Genomic DNA, 20,357 nt, shown 5'->3' on the forward strand with positions numbered 1-20,357 from the left:
TATCTGAAGCATAAATTTCTGTATGTTATCTATTACTGAACTGTAGACATTGGTGTTACATTAACATCTCCATATTGGTGGCACAGGTGACAGTGGTGTTTCACTGTGAGTTCCTGGAATCAAGGACACTGAATCTCTCAGATGAGAGTGTGTCCAATGATGATCTGGGATAGAAATTTGTAGAGGCAGTGCACACTTCATCCAGGGAGTCCAGTTGAAATTGGGCCTTAGGTTTCACTAACAATTTCCCATGAGCTGTCACTACCTGTCTCGCCGCACCTGCTAAATGTTGACCTGCTTGCATGGCTGGCAGCAGCCTGAAGGAAGGTTGCTGGAGGAGGGTCAGAACAGGGGGTTTGGAAGATCAGATTATGAGGTGAGGTGAGGTGAGAGTAATGGCCCTTGATTTCAAGGCATCATTTGACCGAGTGTGGCATCAAGGAGCCCCAGCAAAACTGGAGTCAATGGGACTGGCAACAGATGTTGGTCTAACCGGCAACACCCACATCCTGTGAAAGAACAAATCTTTTAAAATTATGATTGTGAAGTTGAGGGGATGCACTCTTGCTCTTTCTGTTTCCACAGGAATGTTATTATTAAATTACATTTAAATGTTTAAAATGTACCATTCGTTACCGGTCACAGGGGCTGAAGAAGATTCCTGAACAGGACAGGCACAGGGACTGGCCCAGCATCTGCTCTGCTCATATTGATCAAATTTTGTTGATGGGTCCTATAACAGACAGCAAAGCATATGCCTGTGACATTGCATATACTAATAGTAGCGCTCATAATGTGGGTGTTAATCAGATGTGGGATGTTGCACAGTAAAATTAGTCCTTTTTAACCTTGTTTTTCACTCAGAAAACACAGGAACCTGTTTCTACCCCTATAATTGTAAACTGTCAATCCAGAGAAGCCTGTCCTCTTTTTCTAATATATATTACAAGATTTTTTAAACAACATTATAAGGAGGAAAATATGAGCTGCGTAAGTTCTTCACAAGATAAAAATGTTTTAAAAATCTCATATGACAGACATCACTACGCCCACAATATTAAACCACTAACTGGCAAATGTGTAAGATGTGCGTAAGTATAGGCTCATGACCGGGAAAAACAGAACAACATGGTTTACGATACTCAATAAACCAGCTGGCAGGCGATTTGATATTCATACTTAATTATATTAGCCACCTCAGTACTTTTCTATCCATGTTCAGTACATAACGTTTAGGGATCTAGGAATCAATTTTCCCATTCATATTCTAACATCTATACAACTTGACTCACAGCCCTGGTTTGTCCTGCTATCTCATTCTTTGAAAACAAGAGTGACACTGCAAATGTGTGGGAGGGTTGTGGGAATGTGGGCACATAATATGCGTGTGGAGAGTGTTGGCTTTGAGAATATATCATTTACAACATGATGTCCATGTGCACCATAAAGGCAAATCTGATACCATTTTGAATCAAAATACAAGAACAGGGACACTGGTGGAGCAAAATCATTTGCTTTTTTGTCAGTCACATGTCTGACACTCAGGGAAATCTTTCACCAGGCTTAAGAGTGGTCAAACCAAGCTAACTGAGATATACCCTGTAATAAACTTGATGTATTGGGCAGGTTTCTGACTTGAAACAGATAACTTTATTTACAGAGCCCTTGTAGAAGCTACATGCTTGAACCAGGCCCATGACTAGAAAACTCCACCCCTAAGACAACCCGCATTTATGGCTGATTTGTCAGTATAATCATGTGATCTCTAAAAGCAGGAAAAAAGGATTTGCCCGCAATCACTACATTCCTCCCCCTTTAGCTTTTTTTTATATTTCTTATTTACAAGAATATCTTAGTCCACAACATATACATATATACACAGGTCATGTGATTATAGATTAAGTTTCTGAGGTGGTTTTCTAATTCGGTTAGAGCGATGTAGCTCTACGACTTGCGATTCTCCCACTGGATCGACATGATCAGGAACTGCAGCATCAGGGACATCCTTAGACAATGGCCATTCAGCATTAGTTAATTCAACAGAGACATCAGGTATGTCTATTCTAGGTTGATCTGGCACCTCAGGGATTAAAGGTTCGACATCAATTACAGATAGAATTACTGGTTGTTGGAATGTCTCTCTACTCCTTAGATGATCCACATGTTTTCGATCAGTCCAGTCTTCTACTTTCACGTGATATGACAAAGGTTCAGTTTCAGAGACAGTTACACCAGGAAACCAATTAGGCCCATTTCCAAAATTTTGCATGAAATCTGTATCTCCCAAAGTAAATTTTTAAGCTTTGCTATGAATGGCATAATTCACTTTCTGACTACTCTGGTTCTTCTTTACCTTCCCCTTTAAGTTTGGAAACACCAGACCTAATCTTGTATGAAGGTGATGTTTCATCAGTAATTAAGATGATGTTGAACTGTAGTTGCATGAGGAGTCATACAATAATTGAGAAGAAAACATGAAATTTGAGTTTCTAACGTTCCTTCGGATAACTTCTCCATTCCTGATTTGAAAGTTTGCACAGCTCTTTCTGCTAAGCCATTGGATGAGGGGTGTTATGGTGCTGTTTTAATATGATTAATTACATTTAAATTACATTTAAATCTCTGAAATTCCATCCTAGTGAAAGCAGTGCCGTGATCCAATGGCTTCCAGTCGGCCATGTAAACTAAAACATTGTCGCAGATTTTCAATAGTTGCACTCGATGTCAGTGATCTAACTTCATACACATCCATCCACTTAGAATGTGCATCAATGATCAATAGAAACATGGTACCTAAAAATAAACCTACATGGTCCATATGTAGTCTAACTCAGGGTCTACCAGGCCACTCCCACGGATGCAATGGAACTGAAACAGGCATCTCCCATTGTTGCTGACATTGGAGACAGTGCTTGACCATTTTTTCTATATCACTGTCTATACCTGGCCACCAGACATAGCTTCGCACAAGCATCTTCATCTTCAATATGCCTGGATGTGCACAGTGAAACTCTGTCAAGAGTGGTTCTCTACCTTGCGAAGGGACGACAACTCTTGATCCCACAACAAGATTCCATCTTGACAACTTAACTCAGTTTTATGGGCATGGAATGGTCTGATCTCTTCAGAGACTGGTGCATTCAACCATCCTTGCAGTACCTGGTCTCGGACTTTTGAGAAAAATGGATCCCTGTTTGTCTAATTCCTTATTTAATTCACACAGGCTGGTGAAGAGTCCAAGAAAACCAGCACAAGTACAACTTCTTGTGGCACTGGAGCATGTACAATGCTATCTGGTAACTGAAGACGACTGAGTGCGTCTGCATTTCTAATATTCATACCTGCACAGTGCATAAAGGTGTACTCATAAGCTGGTAAAATCAAAGCCCAACATTGAATTCTGGCTGAGACTATCAGTGGAATTGCTTTATCTTCAATAAATAAACCCATTAGTGGCTTATGATCCGAGGCTATGGTGAAATGTCGACCATGCAGATATTGATGGAATTTCTCAACTCCAAATATTACAGATAAACCTTTCTTTTCAAGTTGTGAGTAACCCTTCTCAGATGCAGAGAAGGTTCTGGAGAAATATCCTATTGTCCTTTCAGAACCATCTTTCATCCTGTGTGAATATACTGTTCATACCCTGTAGGGTGATGCGACACAGGTTAATATTAATTATTTTGATGGGTCATAACGTACTAGTAGATATGGTGAGTGTAATAGCTTCTTGACTTTTACAAAGGCTTCTTCTTGTTCCTTCCATGACCAATGATGGTTCTTTTTCAATAAGTGTAAAGGGGTGAACACTGTTGACAAGTTTGGCAAGAGATGGTCATAATAATTTATCATTCCCTAAAAAGATTTTAGTTCAGTGACACTGGTAGGAGAGGGCGCCTCCTTGATTGCCCTGACTTTCTCCTCTACTGGATGCAACCCCATGGCATCCACCCAGTGACCCAAGTAAGTGACTACAGTCACTTGGAAAGTACATTTCTCTTTCTTTAATCATACACCAGCTTCCAAAAATCTTCTTAAAACCTCTTCTAGGTTGGCCAAATGTTTGGCTTCCATTGATCCTGTGATCAGGACGTCATCCTCCAGGTACACTACCACTCGGGGAACTCCTTGCAATAGACTTTCCATGGTCCTTTGGAAGATTGCACATGCAGATGATACACTGGGGTGGGGGAAAAGTTACCTGGACGCTTTGTGCCAGGAGGCGGTCACACCCATGAGGATAGGGTCTTCTGATTTCATTCTGATTGGTCAGGGACAGGAAGGTGTGACTGTAGCTGAGGCAGGTAAGGGGACCCTGAGGGCAGTAGTGCAGGAGTGTCAGCTACTGCAATTGTCCAACAGGTTTGAGGTTCTTTCAGCTTGTTTGGATGAGATTGGGGGCTGCAGAGTGGATGAGCTGACTGACTAGGGCACTGTGGTGCAGGAAGCCATTCAAGTAGGGGGAGCACAAAGGAATGTAGTGGCAGTAGGTCACAGTTTGCTGAGGGGGATTGACACTGTTCTCTGTAGCAAGGAGCAAGGATCCAGACGGTTATGTTGCCTGCCCCAATACCAGAGTTCGGGGCATTTGTTCAGGACTGGAAAGGAGCTTGCAATGGGTGGGGGAGGATCCAGTGATCCATGTTGGTACCAACAACTTAGACAGAGTGAGAAAGGAGGGTCTGCATAATCAGGTGCTGGGGCCACAATTATTTACAATGTATATTTATGACTTGGATGAGGGAAGTGAATGTACTGGAGCCAAGTTTGTGGATGATAAAAAAAAAGGTGGGAAGGCAAGTGGTGACGATGACATAAAGAGTCTGCTGACAGATATAGACAGGTTAAGTGAATGGGCAAAAACTTGGCAGATGAAATATAATATGGGAAAATGTGAGATTATGCACTTTGGCAGGAAGAATAGAGGAGCTGAATATTATTTAAACGGAGAAAGACTGCAGAAAGCTGCAGCACAGAGGGATTTTGGGATCCTCGTGCATGAATCCCAAAAAACTAGCATATTTCATCAGGTAATAGGGAAGGCAAATGGAATGTTGGCCTTTATTTCAAAGGAAATAGAGTACAAAAATAGGGAAGTCTTGCTAAAACTATGCAAGGCAGTAGTTAAACCACACCTAGAATATTGTGAACAACTTGGTCCCCTTATCTAAGGAAAGATTTACTGGCACTGGAGGCAGTTCACTAGGTTGATCCCAGGTATGGAGGAATTTTGTTATGAGGAGAGGTTGAGTAGGCTGGGCCTGTACTCATTGGAGTTTAGAAGAATGAGAGGTGACCTTATTGAAACATATAAGACTTTTAGGGTGCGTAACAGGGTTGATGCTGAGGTTGTTTCCCCTTGTGGGAGAGTCTAGGACCAGAGGGCATAATCTCAGAGTAAGGGGTCGCCCATTTAAGACAGAGATGAAGAGGAATTTCTTCTCTCAGAGGGTAGTGAACCTATGGGATTCTTTACCACAGAGGGTTGTAGAGGCTGGGTTGTTAAGTATATTCAAGGCTGAGATAGACAGATTTTTACTCAGTAAGGGAATCAAGGGTTATGGGGAAAAGGCAGGAAAGTGGAGTTGAGGATTATCAATTATCTGCCATGATCTCATTGAATGGTGGAGCAGACTCGATGGGCTGAATGGCCTACTTCTGCTCTAATGTCTTATGGTCTTATGGTCTAACAGCACGTTCTGGAGCCAACCAGAGAGCAGGCCATACTAGACCTGGTATTGAACAATGAAATAGGATTAATTGATAACCCCATAGTGAAGGCAATCCTAGGTAGCAGCGATCATAATATGACTGAATTTTACATTATTTTGAGGGAGAAACCAATGCATCCAAGACTAGTATTTTAAACTTAAGAAAGGGCAATTATGTGGGCATGAAAGTGGAGCTAGCAAAAGTCAACTGGCAAATGAGGTTAAGGGATAGGTCAATAGAGGTCCAATGGCAGACATTTAAAGGGATATTTCAGCGTACACAGAATAGATACATTCCAATGAGGAAGAGAAATTCCAAGGGGACGGCCCACCATCTGTGGTTAACTAAAAAAGTTAAAGACAATATCAAACTTAAAGAGGAAACATGTAATTACGCAAAGGAGGGTGGCAGGTCAGAAGATTAGAAAGAATATAAAGAACAGCAAAGAATGACCAAAAGATTAATAAGGAGGGAAAAATTTGAGTACAAGAGAAAGCTAGCTAGTAATATAAAGATGGATAGTAAGAGCTCCTACAGATATTTAAATAAGAAAAGAGTTAACAAAGTGAGCATTGGTCCTGTAGAAAGTACATCTGGGGAACTGACAATGAAAAGTAAGGAGATGGCAGATGAATTAAACAGATATTTTTCTTCGATCTTCACTATAGAGGATACAAGTAACATCCCGGAAATGGCTGTAAATCAGGAATTGGGAGGAACTCGGGAAAATTCCAATCACTAGGGAAGTGGTATTAAGCAAATTATTGGGGCTGTGGGCTGACAAATCCCCAGGTCCAGATGGACTTCACCCTAAGGTCTTGAAAGTGGCTAGTGAGATAGTTGATGCATTGGTTTTAATTTTCTAAAATTCCTTAGCTTTGGGGAAGGTTCCATTAGATTGGAAAATAGCAAATATAACTCCTTTATTCAAAGAGGGAGGGAGACAGAAAGTAGGAAACTACAGGCCAGTTAGTCATAGGGAAAATGCTAAAAGGTATTATTAAAGATGTTATAGAAGGGCATTTACAAAAATTCAAGGCAATCAGACAGTGTCAACATGGTTTTGTGAAAAGGAGATTATGTTTAACCAATTTTTAGGAGTTCTTTTAAGGAGTCAGACGTACTGTGGATAAAGGGGAACCGGTGGATGTACTGTACCTAGATTTCCAGAAGGCATTTGATAAAGTGGCACATCAAAGGTTATTGCGGAAAATAAAAGCTCATGGTGTAGGGGTAACATATTGGCATGGATAGAAGATTGGCTAGCTAACAGGAAAGAGAGAGTTGGCATAAATGACTCTTTTCTGGTTGGCAGGATGTGACGAGTGGTGTGCCACAGGGATCAGTGCCGGGGCCTCAACTTTTTACAATTTATATAAATGACTTGGATGTGGGGACCAAAGGTATGGTTGCTAAATTTGCTGATGACACAAAGATAGGCAGGAAAGTAAATTGTGAGGAGGACATAAGGAAGCTACAAAGTGACATAGATAGGTTAAGTGAGTGGGCAAAGATCTGGCAAATGGAGTATAATGTGGGAAAATGTGAAATTGTCCATTTTGGAAGGAAGAATAAAAAAGAAGCTTATTATCTAAATGGTGAGAGATTGCAGAGCTCTGAGATACAGAGGGACCTGGGTGTCCTAGTGCCTGAAACACAAAAAGCTAGTATGCAGGTACAGCAAGCAATTAGGAAAGCTAATAGAATGTTATCATTTATTGTGAGGGGAATTGAATACAAAAGTAGGGAGGCTATGCTTCAATTGTACAGGTGAGACTACATCTGGAGTACTGTGTACAGTATTGGTCACTTTATTTAAGGAAAGATGTAAATGCATTAGAAGCAGTTCAGAGAAGGTTTACTAGACTAATATCTGAAATGGGTGGATGGCCTTATGAGGAAAGTTTTGACAGGTTAGGTTTGTGTCCACTGGAATTCAGAAGAATAAGAGGTGACTTGATTGAAACATATAAGACCCTGAGGGGCCTTGACAGGGTGGATGTGGAAAGGATGTTTCCTCTTGTGGGAGAATCTAGAACTAGGGGTGACTGTTTAAAAATAAGGGGTCACCCATTTAAAATGGAGATGAGGCGAAATTTTTTCTCTCAGAGGGTCAAGTCTTTGGAACTCTCTTTCTCAAAAGGCGGTGGAAGCAGAGTCTTTGAAAATTTTTAAGGCAGAGGTGGATAGATTCTTGGTAAGCAAGGGGCAGGCAAGAATATGGGGTTGAAGTTACAATTGGGTCAGCCATGATCTTATTGAATGGCGGTGCAGTCTTGAGGGGCCAAAGTGGCCTACTCCTGCTCCTAACTTGTTTGTTCATATCGAGGCATCTGGGGTTGCTCCTAAGGAAATAGGGAAATGTGCTTTGTTTCTTCTTTTAGGGAATGTTGAGAAAGGTACAGAAGTTAGTTCTGAGTTTACCAAGGAGTGTAAGGTTGAGTAATGATGGGTGGAGGTTAGGGATTAGGAGAGCAAAGTGCCTGAGAGGGAAGAAATAAAAGGTGGCATGACTTAGTGACAGGAAGGGGTGAACAGAAGAGCCCAAGTAGAAAGAAGAGATTGAAATAATGGCCGGGATTTTCCAGTGCTGCAGAAAGCCACTGGACTTTTGGCTACCTCTCCAAATTATCCGTTCCCACCCGTGGCAGGTCCCGCATCATCCTGACCAATGCATGTGGAGTAACAACCAAAATAGGCAGACAAATGGCCAGAGAGGTAATTCAGGTTACATACTCATGGCAAAGATTACGAGAAAGATATTCTGGTTGTAAGCAAAGGCAGCACGAGAGAGGCCAAAGAAGTCTGAAGTCAGACAGAAGTTTCACTGCACGTTGTTCTCATTTTGGAATTATCATCATGATGGACTCTTTGGATGCTTTCCTTTGTGCCACAAGCTAAATCTACATTGGGACTTTGACTGAATAAAGGCTAAAGTGTCCTGTGTCTCTTTTCCGCACAGTCCCAAGAATGAAGTCCACAGCAACACTGGCAACTTCCAAAATTCCCACCTACTGATATAGATAAACAGCTGAAACATCTTTTAACGCTGTATCTGTCATCAGTATCTCGGAGATCTTCTAATGAGCTGTGCTAAAACAACACAAGGACACTGGAGAGGGCGCACCATCATAGCACTATCATGTTGCATGTAGATCGAGGGCAGGAAATGACTCTCAAAGCTAACCTATTTTGAAACATAGTAATGTCTTCCGAAACACTGACTTATCTTTCTTTTTAAAATACAGGCTGACCTGCTGTAGATATTCAGCATTTTCTCATTTATTTTGGATTTCCAGCATTCACTATTTTTCTTTTTCTCGCAGCACTGGTAATCTGGAACCTGTACCTCAGGTAAACTCATGGTTCAATGTTTTTGCACTGCGACAGCATGGCCATTCACCTTCCTCTTGACTGAGTTTCCTGACCTTACCCTGTTATCAAAATATTGCTACTTTCATTGCAGCAGGATTATGAGCCAGTGTTTCCTATAATCGGAGAAATCTTCCTGGTGACACGAGAAGCTTTAGCGTTTGGAACTGGAATAAAGATTGGGAATATTGATTGGCAGTTGCATTTGTATGTTCCACAGTGGCTCCTGATCTTAGAGAAGTATTTCTACCCTACTCTGTGGTTTATCTAAAGGAAACTGAGAAACTTGTTTTTAAGGTTATTCTTTGATTTAGTAACCTAATTGTGGGAAAAAGAGAGGGCCTAGCCTCTTGACAAATCTGGGTTTATTTTCAGCAATCTCATCTTTTTATTCCATACAATAAACCATTGTTAGTCCATCTGAGTGAAACAGGTGTTATGTCATTTTGATAATATTCAAAGGGTAACATTAAATGCTTCAATGCCTGCTTCTCAGGCATGAATGAGAATAAAGCTTACATTTTTTGCCTTAGGTGTATGTACAAATATTATCCATTTTAACATGAGATGGTAATAAAATCTACCGCTCCACTATTACTACAAGGCTGTTGAGATTCAAACATCCCACAACCTATTTTATCTCAATCATGTTAGAAACTGGATAGAGAATGATGCTTGAAATAGCTGCACCACAGCCTTAAAATATTATGCTGGTAAAATTTAGCTCAGGTAGGAGACCAAACCAGACAGTAGCATATCACTCTTGCCTTGGCTTCCTGTGTAGGGGAAGGTCAATACATTAACTGTTTGTTCTATACTCCACTGAAGATGAATTTTACCCCCGTGTACAATTAGCTCAGAATTGGCACGGCTTCGAAACATTTACCCTGAGCCGTCTGCAACTTCAACCAGTTATTTTCTATAAAATAATATCTCCACAACTTAAGACCCATATTACTCCATGAGTTATGACTTTATAAAGTTGGAAGGCCCAGTTAGCATACAAGAAAAATAATGTTATAACTGAGCCTTCATACAAAAGTTGAATAAATTGTCATTTAATGACCAATAGGACGATGTTTCTGACTAAAACAAAAACACGGAGCAGAAGATTGCGCTCATCGGGCTGATGCACGCCCGACCCGAACAAACATAAAATGACGTGTGATGACTTCGGGCGAGCGTCCCGATGCCATTGAGCACCCGTGCAATATTTCGGTCAGTGGGCTAGTGTGAGAGTTGGCTGTCTGCCCGCCAACAATTAAGAAGCCGCGTAAGGCCCTTAAGGAACTAATTGATTTGAATTTTTCACCACCAGTCCAACCCTTCAGTTGGTTCAGTTCAGAGTCACATGAGGGGACTTGTTTTCAGTATTTTAAAATTCTTTATTTATGTTAATAAAAATCTTCAGCTCCCTGAGGCAGCTCTGTGTCTCAGGGAACTTTCACTGCACCCACCCGCGTGCATGCGCGAACTTCAGCGCTCATCCCCCTCCCGCCCCCCAACCCCAGCAGCGCTGAGCACTGCAGCGTGCGTTTCGCACTGGCTGGCTGTTAATTGGCTGGCCAGCGTGAAATCCATGTTGGGGCCCGATCTCGGGCAGCGCTTGGCTTCACGACCGTTCCCGGGTCACCCGCCAAGCCCATCCAACCAGGGCAAAATTCTGCCCATGGAATTATGCAGAATTTAAAGTCAGCAGTTGGAATGCATGCCGATCAATGCCAGTATGGTAATCTGTAAACCTTTCATTCCACTATTAGAACTACCTTACCAAATGTCATGCATGTTGGCATCCATCAGCTCTCCATGCAATATCATACAACATAGAAAACAAACTAAATCACATCAAATAAAGTGTGGTTGGTGCCTTTGGAACACTCAACTGATTTTTGTTTTAGTTTCTAAAGTTAAATATCACAACATTGAGGTACGTGCTGATCTAGAGAACATTTCTACATTTACAGAGTTATTTGAATGAAGTAAACTGCCACCTCACTATAAAAAACGGAATGAGAAGATTCAATTTGGCTCATCAGTCATGTGCTCTGATTCAACCTCTTTTACCCAAGGGAAAGGTACAGTTTGTCTCTGCTTTCCAAAAGCAATCAATGAAATCTCCAGAAGCTAAATATAAATTCACTGGCTGCTTTTCAACTTTGTTGTTGATATTTCCATGAGTTTATCAGCTTCAGCACAATCATGGTCCATAGACTATATCATCATCTAATCCTACAAATATCTTTCATCTTAGTGCCATCAGAGTCAGGTGACATTTATTCCTTTTCAAGGATCTCACGATTTGCTGCTGATTTTGGGGTTATATCTACATGTGTGCAGCTCGATGAGTGAGTGTGCGAGGTGGGGAATAGATGCCTCTGATCTCTAGTCTCACTGAGACATTCTAGACTTTGAATTTTCATCCTTTAACTTTAAGATCAAAAATGTAAATTAAATTGTCTGTTTATATGAATGATCCGCAAGATCTGGATCCAGGCTTTTTCCTCCTCTAAGGTAGCCCCACTCTGTTGGACGCCTCTTCATAATTTTGAATATTTTCGGAGCAAGCAGGTCTTAAAGGGTTAATATCAGAATATTAATCAGAAAATTCTCATTCATTCTCTGGTTAAATAAAATCATACACAGTGCACAAAGGAAATGTCTTATAAACACATTACTGAGCTGTACTTTAGTTTGTGATGAAGATCGAGGTGGGTGATATTTGTACCGTGTTACTGAATGGGAGGTTTTATATTCTGAAAGGCTGGGATAGTGAAGATAAACTCTCCAACCAGACAGCCAACCTTATGTCTGCATGAATGGCTAAAAGATAGCATTTATACTGAGATCATCTCAGGATTAATCATCCCTTTTACCGAGGCGGTTTTACACTTTAATCCTGAATTCAATGCGATAAATTCAAAACAGTGAAAAAGCAAAACTGCAACAGATACAGTATCTGTCACAGTTCAATGTTCGTCTATGTGACAAAATGGTGACAAACCTCAAAGGTAAAAACAGAAAATGCTATAAATACTCGGCAGATCAGACTGCAGCTACGGAGAGAGAGAGTTAATATTTCAGGTTGACAACCTTACATCAGAACGCTCAAAGAAATCTCAAAGTATTGTTTCAGAAATACTTGAAGGAGACAGATCAAGTTAATAAAACTGTTAGAAAACATATGAGATCCTTGGCTTTATCAGTACAGGAATAGAGTGCATTAAGAAAGAGATTGTGTTAAACCTTTACAAATCACTGGTTAAGCCTCAACTGAAACATTGCATTCAATTCTGGGCACCATACTTCAGGAAGGATATCAAGGCCATAGAGAGGGTGCAGTGGTGATTTACAGGAATGATACCAGGGCTGAGGGACTTCAGCTACGTGAAGATCTTCATGAAGCTGAGACCTTTCCCATTACAGCAGGGAAGGTTAATGGGACTTTTTTTACAGGGATGTTCAAAACTATGAGGGGTTTGGAGAGAATGAATAAGGAGAAACTGTTTCCATGGACAGGAGGTTTGATAACCAGGGCTCACAGATTTAAGGTAATTAGCAAAAGAACACATGGAGAGAAATAAAAAACAGAAAATTCTGGAAATACTCAGCAGATCTGGCAGCATCTGAGAGAGAAACAGACTTAATGACTCAAGTTGAATAGAAAAAGACTCCTGGGCCTTGAGATTCTCACTCAGACTCCATGTTAACCTCAAACAGACCCATCTATAACCAAACATGAAGATTTTATGAATAAACAGAATGTAATGTTTCATCTCAGCACCCACCCTGCTGCCCACTGTTTATCAGTCTATTGAACCAAAACCCAGTAAAGAAACGCCTGAACAAGCAGGAAATGCGGGTCATAATTCCAGAAGGAAAAGGACATGTCACAACTGATCAGAAACCTTAGAGCCATGATGAAAAATCAACCAAAAACGTGACTAACACAAGGGTGAATCTGACTGACCAAGTGTACAAACAGCAATGTTTAGCTCCATCACAATCTAAATTTGGGACAAGTTCATTAGCTAGGTCAATGTTGTTAATGACGTGTTAATTATGTTGTTAAAATAACACAGGTGAAGGGCTTTGTTTAATTAAATGCATAGGGTACTTAGAAACTGCTGGGAGACATGTGATGGAAAGAAATTGGAGCCTCTACCATCACTATCCATAGCTCCAGACTACAACATGCATGTAAAAGTGCATGTTACCACAACAACTCAAACTCCTTGGGGGGGTTGGGCTTATTTGGCTGGATGGCGGTCTGGATCAGATTGATGCCAACAGCTTAGGAGTTTGATCCCCATTCCATCTGGAGTGGATCTGGGACCCGCCTCCTCGCCCTACCTGTTGTGGTGCTGTGGGTTAGACCTGGCTTTGGACAGAGAACACAAGAACAAGTAGAAACTGCTAGGGGTCTTAGAGGAGTGTTAGTAGGTTTGACAATAAGTATGCCAATCATTCAGGACAATAATCAACAAAGCCAATATGATGTTGAGGTACACAATCAAAACAATCGAATATAGATCAGAGGGAGTAGTGATCAGACTGCACAATGCTTTTGGGGACTACAGCCAGTTCTGAGATACCATAGTACAAGAAACAGTGCAAAAATCTACAAGGCAGATTTAGGGATCTGGTTATAAAGAAACACTGGAAAAATTCAGCATTGGAAAGGAGGTGTCTGAGGAACAATGCTCAGGATATAGAGAGATATAATATAGCTAAGGGTGTGAAAAAGGTAGAAACTGCTGCGGGTCTTGTGGTGTAGTGGGTAGCATCCTTGCCTCTGTGCCAGAAGCCCCAGATGCAAGTCCTACTCCAGGACCTGATGCATTCAATATCATAGCCAAACAAGTTGATTATCAGCCTGTAAACCCTTCTAATATGGTGGTGCGAGTGGAGGAGATTCCTGGTCAACCTTGTGGTGGAAATGCTACATCAGGTTCAAGCACAGACTGCTCCTAAGTTATAGAAACTGCTGGGACACAGGCATAGTGGGTAGGAATCAGACATATATAATGTAATATAATATAATATAATTTATTAATTTTGCTTCCAATCTCCACCCCTCCATCATCTTCACATGGTCCATCTCTGACACTTCTCTTCCCTTCCTTGACCTCTCTGTCTCAATTTCTGATGATAGACTGTCCACCAATATCCATTACAAGCCTACCGACTCCCACAGCTACCTCGACTACAGCTCCTCACACCCCGCTTCTTGTAAAGACTCCATCCCATTCTCTCAGTTCCTTCGCCTCCGTCGCATCTGTTCTGATGACGCTACCTTCAAAAACAGCTCCTCTGACATGTCCTCCTTCTCCCTTAACTGAGGTTTTCCATCCACGGTCGTTGACAGGGCCCTCAACCGTGTCCGGCCCATATCCCGCGCATCCTCCCTCACACCTTCTCCTCCTGCCCAGAAACATGATAGGGTCCCCCTTATCCTCACTTATCACCCCACCAGCCTCCGCATTCAAAGGATCATCCTCTGCCATTTCCGCCAACTCCAGCATGATGCCACCACCAAACACATCTTCCCTTCACCCCCCCTGACGGCATTCCATAGGGATCGTTCCCTCCGGGACACCCTGGTCCACTCCTCCATCACACCCTACTCCTCAACCCCCACTTATGGCACCTCCCCATGCCCATGCAGAAGATGCAACACCTGCCCCTTCACTTCCTCTCTCCTCACCGTCCAAGGGCCCAAACACTCCTTTCAAGTGAAGCAGCATTTCACTTGCATTTCCCCTAACTTAGTCTACTGTATTTGTTGCTCCCAATGCGGTCTCCTCTACATTGGAGAGACCAAACGCAAACTGGGCGACCGTTTTGCGGAACACCTGTGGTCTGTCCGCAAGAAAGACCCAAACCTCCCTGTCGCTTGCCATTTTAACACTCCACCCTGTTCTCTTGCCCACATGTCTGTCCTTGGCTTGCTGCATTGTTCCAGTGAAGCCCAACGCAAACTGGAGGAACAGCACCTCATCTTCCGACTAGGCACTTTACAGCCTTCCGGGCTGAATATTGAATTCAACAACTTTAGATCTTAAACTCCCCCTCCCCCCATCCCCACCCCGTTTCTGCACCCCACCCCCCCCCTCTTTTTTTTCAATAATTTATATAGATTCTTCTTTCCCCACCTATTTCCATTATTTTTAAATCTAAAACTAAAACCTTGTTAGTCTTTCCACCCCACCCCCACTAGAGCTGTACTTTGAATATCCTGTCTTCCATTCTTAATTAGCACTTTTCTTAGACAAATATCACCACCTTCAACACCTCTTTGACCCTTTTGTCTGTGACATCTTTTGATTATCTGCTCATCTCCACAATCACCACACCCCCAACGTCTCTCTCCCGCCCCCACCCCCCCCCCTCCCCCCCCCACCTTAAACCAGTTTATATTTCTCCCTTCTCCTAACTATGCTTCAGTTCTGCCGAAGGGCCATGAAGGCTCGAAACGTTAACTGATTTCTTCTCCGCCGATGCTGCCAGACCTGCTGAGGTTTTCCAGGTAATTCTGTTTTTGTTTTGGATTTCCAGCATCCGCAGTAGCTTTTAGCTTTTTGTTTTTATGTATAATGTTGCATTGTGTGAATAAACCTATTATCAATATAAATATTAGTGTCTAGTTCATACTTCACCGACTGGCCTGGTAGTGATCTAACAAGTGTCATAAAGATCCTGAAGAAAACTATGGTATATTGGTATATTCATCTTCCAATTGATAGCCATGTGATGCTGTGATGCCACAGGAGATAAGCATGTTGAATACTGTAAAGGTCATTATTAAATTGTTTGGCCTGTAAAGTTGGGCTGGTGCAACAGAAACCAAATGGGGTATATTTACTGGTGACAAGTAGGCCCTAACTTATCTTATGCTTTCCAAATGCCGTCTCGAGTAAGAACCATCCTTCTTTACAGTTATACAGTCACCGAAGCTCCAGGATTGTACTGGACACTCCAGGAATTGAACACTAAACTTTGCTGCTAACAACACAGGAGAAAAGTCCTCGGGGCATTGAAAACGGTTGTTTGTTTTATCTGTTTCCTTTGAAAATCTTTGTTTATTATTTATAAAAATATCAGAGATGGGTTTAAAGGCTGGGGGAGGGGGTGCGCAGAAAGAGGCTGGAGGTCATGTGATAGTGGCTCATAGCCACCTACTCAAAGGCATTTAGAGACGGACAATAAATACTGGCCATACCAGCAATGCTAACGCCCCATGAACAAATAAAATATCAAGTTTAAAGTAGCTCTAATAGCTACACTGTGTTTTGTGGATTAACATATATCAACAATGTTAAGTGGGACTGGCAGCTGCCTGGTATGTAACACGTTCCATACTAGTTAGATACAGAGTGGAAACAATGACCCTTGTAGTCTGCAGTTAACTACAAATTACCAATGGAACTCAGTTAAGATTCAGTAATCATTTAATGACCTTAGCAAGGGCCTCAGTCTTACCTTAAAAAACAATTGCTTCTAATAGCTGGATTAAATCTAGAAAAGATTGCATTTCAAATATTTCTTGTTGGCCATTCTTGTATCTTGTCAGCTTCAATAGAACTATATTGATAGCATTTTGACGTTTTTTTTATTGAGTCTGCACATGAAGATGAATTGACTTCAAATAAAAACCTTATCAAATTCTCAGAAGGTAACATTCCCCTTAGATGATAATAAGTTTTTTGAAACCTGCCAATAAAGTATTATCATTAAAGGGATCTTCTAAGCTGCGTATCATTATGCCTACTTTGATGAGCTTTTAATATGCGCAAATTCTCATGTGTCCAAATGTTGTTTGTGGCAGAAACTGGGGGAAAAAATTGTCAAAACCCAGATTTCTGCACAAATTCCCATTTTATCCTCAGCAAAAAATACATGGCACCCAAAATTCTGAGATTTGTGAAGGGACAGAATTAAGTGCAGTTAAAATGTAGGGTGCTGAAATTTATGGAGTGGGTCAGTTATATTAGAGTTCCACCCATTTTAAAATACTGTTATGGATGGTGAGAGGTGCTGGGATAGCTATTCCCCTTTTTCCTCACCTCTCAGTTGTTCACAACAAGATATACATGTTTTAGCAGGAGTGTTTTAAACATATTGAGTGTTGCAGCTTTAAATAATAGACACAAAGAAGGCTTTCTGGTGAGGTTAAATCAAAAGAAAGGGTAAACATTTATTTACAAAACAATTGAGATATAAATGCAACAAAAATACTCCCTCCCTCAAACACACATAAAACATATGCACAAGAAAGGATGAGTTCTAGAGATGATGCATGCACTTAGATTACTAACATAATAACAAGAAACAAATCACGTGTCCATAATCAGTCCTTTAAGATAAAAACATTGCAGGCCTATGGGGTTTCTTTCTCCTGACTCTTTGAAGATCCCCACAGGTTGGAAATTTCTTGGTTTTCATACCAAGTTGTGGCCGAGCTTCTAGAGAAGGCTGAAGCAAACTGGGAAACTAGGCTAGAGGATAGAGCAATAGAGAAGGAGGGCAGACATTTAAGAAGATTATTTCAGAGTATTCATAATAAGTACAACGCTACTATAAAGAAAAATTCTAAGGGGAGGACCCAATATCCGTGGTTAACTAAAGATGTTAAGGAAAGCATCAAACTTAAGGAAAAAGCATGCAACTCTGCAAAGGTGAATGGCAGGACAGGTGATTGGACAAAATATAAAGAATGGCATAAAAAATAGCTGCAAATCAGGAGGTGAATGGGGGGAAGGAACTTGGTGAAATTGAAATCACTAGGGAAAAAATACTGAGCAAATTAATGAAGCTGCAGGCTGGCAAGTCTCCGGGTCCCGATGGACTACATCCTAGGGTCTTAAAAGAGGTGGCTAATGAGGAAGTCGATGTGTTGGTGTAAATTTTCCAAAATTCGCTAGATTCTGGAAAGGTTCCATCAGATTGGAGAGTAGCAAAAATAACCCCTCTATTCAAGAAGAGAGGGAGACAGGAAACAGGAAACTATAGGCCAGTTACCTTGATGTCTGTCATGGGGAAGTTCTTAGAATCAATCATTGAGGAGGTTATAACTGGGCACTTAGAAGAGCTCAAGGCTATAGGGAAGAGTCAGCGTGGTTTTGTGAAAGGAAAATCATGTCTAACCAATTTATTGGCGTTTTTTAAAGGACTAATATGCGCAGTGGATAAAGGGAAACCTGTAGACGTACTGTACTTGGATTTTCAGAAGGCATCTGATAAGGTGCCACATCAAAGATTACTACAGAAAATAAAAGTGCATCATGTCGGGGGTAACATGGATAGAAGATTGGCTGGCTGGCAGAAAGCAAAGAGTACGCTTAAATGGGTCTTTTTCTGATTGGCAGGATGTGAAAAGTGGGATTCCACAGGGGTCTGTACTGGGGCCTCACCTTTTTATGATTTATATCAGTGACTTAGATGAGGGGAGTGAAGACTTGGTAGCTAAATTTACAGATGACACAAAGATAGGTAGGAAAGTATTTTGTGAAGAGAACATGAGGAGGTTGCAGATGGATATCTACAGGTTGAGTAAGTGGGCCAAGATCTGGCAAATGGAGTTTAATGTGGGAAAATGTGAAGTTCTTTGGCAGGGAGAACAAAAAAAAGTATCACTTAAGTGGAAAACAGCTGCATAATTCTGAGGTGCAGAGGGATCTAGGTGTTCTAGTACATGAGTCACAAAAAGTTAATATGCAGGTACAGCAAGTAATTAAGAAGATTAATGGTATGCTATCCTTTATTACAAGAGGGGTTGAACATAAAAATAAGGATATAATGATTCAGTTATACAGGGCATTGGTGAAACCGCACCTCGAATACTGTGTGCAGTTTTGGTCTCCTTATTTAAGGAAGGATGTAAATGCATTGGAGGCGGTTCAAAGGAGGTTTACTAGATTGATACCTGGAATGAGTGGGTTGTCTTATGAGGAAAGGTTGGACGGACTGGGCTTGGGTCCACTGGAGTTTAGAAGAGTGAGGAGTGATTTGATTGAAGTATATAAGATCCTGAACGGCCTTGACAAGGTGGACGTGGAAAAGATGTTTCCTCTTGTGGGTGAGTCCAGAACTAGGGGGCACTGTTTTAAAATTAGGGATCGCCCTTTTAGGACAGAGATGAGAATTTTTTTCTCTGAGGGTTGTGCGACTTTGGAATTCTCTGCCTCAGAAGGTGGTGGAGGTGGGGTCATTGAATACCTTTAAGGCAGAGGTAGATTGATTCTTGTTAGGCAAGGGAATCAAAGGTTATCAGGGGGTAGATGGGAAAGTGGAAATCAAAACACAAGAAAATCAGTCATGATTTTATTGAATGGCGGAGCAGTCTCGAGGGGCCAAATGGTCTATTCCTGTTCCTATTTTCTTATGTTCTTAGAGAAGAAATATAAACTAGAAGGTGAAAACAAATTACCCCTCTGCTCACTGTACAAGTTGACTTTTTGCTGGAGAAATGATGACCCCTCTATCCTGAGTGGTCCCAGAGTGACTTGTGCTGGTCTGTCCTTGGAATAATAAGATTTGTTATCTCAAGACAGTTTTGATCATGTGACCATAGAATCAATACTTCCATGACTCACACAAATGATTTGATATCATTGCCACATAATGGGGAAAGAATGGCTGCTGTTGGCACCAGCTTGCTAGTTTTTGAGTTTGTAGATATTGAGTCTGACCAGACCATTGTATTTGAGGTTCTGTAAAAATGCAGACAATAGGAGCAATAAATCCCACAAGCAATTTTGCAAAGTGAATGTCTTTTCAAGGGAGCATCCTCCACATGGACATTTACATTTGAATGACTTTCAGAGATATGACTTAGTCCCTGTCTGCACAGGAATCACAGAAAGTTACTTGTCCTCCTGGACTCCATTTTGGATAAAGGTAAATTGTCCATATTCCATGCTGCTTTTTAAATAAGTAAAAATGTCCACCATCTTCATACATTCATGGGTGTATGACACATGGGTTACAATACGCAGGGGGAGAATGTGGCATAGTTGTAATGTTACTGGACTAGTACTCCCGAGGCCCTGTTCTGGAGAAATGGGTTCAAATCCCACCATGGCTGCTGGTGGAGTTTGAATTCAATTAATAAATGTGGAATTGAAAGCTAGTCTCATTAATGGTGACAATGAAACTATCACCAATTACTGTCAAGACCCATCTGGTTCACCAATGCCCTTTAGGGAAGGAACTCTGCCATCCTTACCTGGTCTGACCCACTTGTGACTCCAGACCCACAGCAATGTGGCTGA

The sequence above is a fragment of the Cetorhinus maximus genome, chromosome 21 (genome assembly GCF_964194155.1).
Source record: "Cetorhinus maximus chromosome 21, sCetMax3.hap1.1, whole genome shotgun sequence".
Lineage (NCBI taxonomy): Eukaryota > Metazoa > Chordata > Chondrichthyes > Lamniformes > Cetorhinidae > Cetorhinus > Cetorhinus maximus.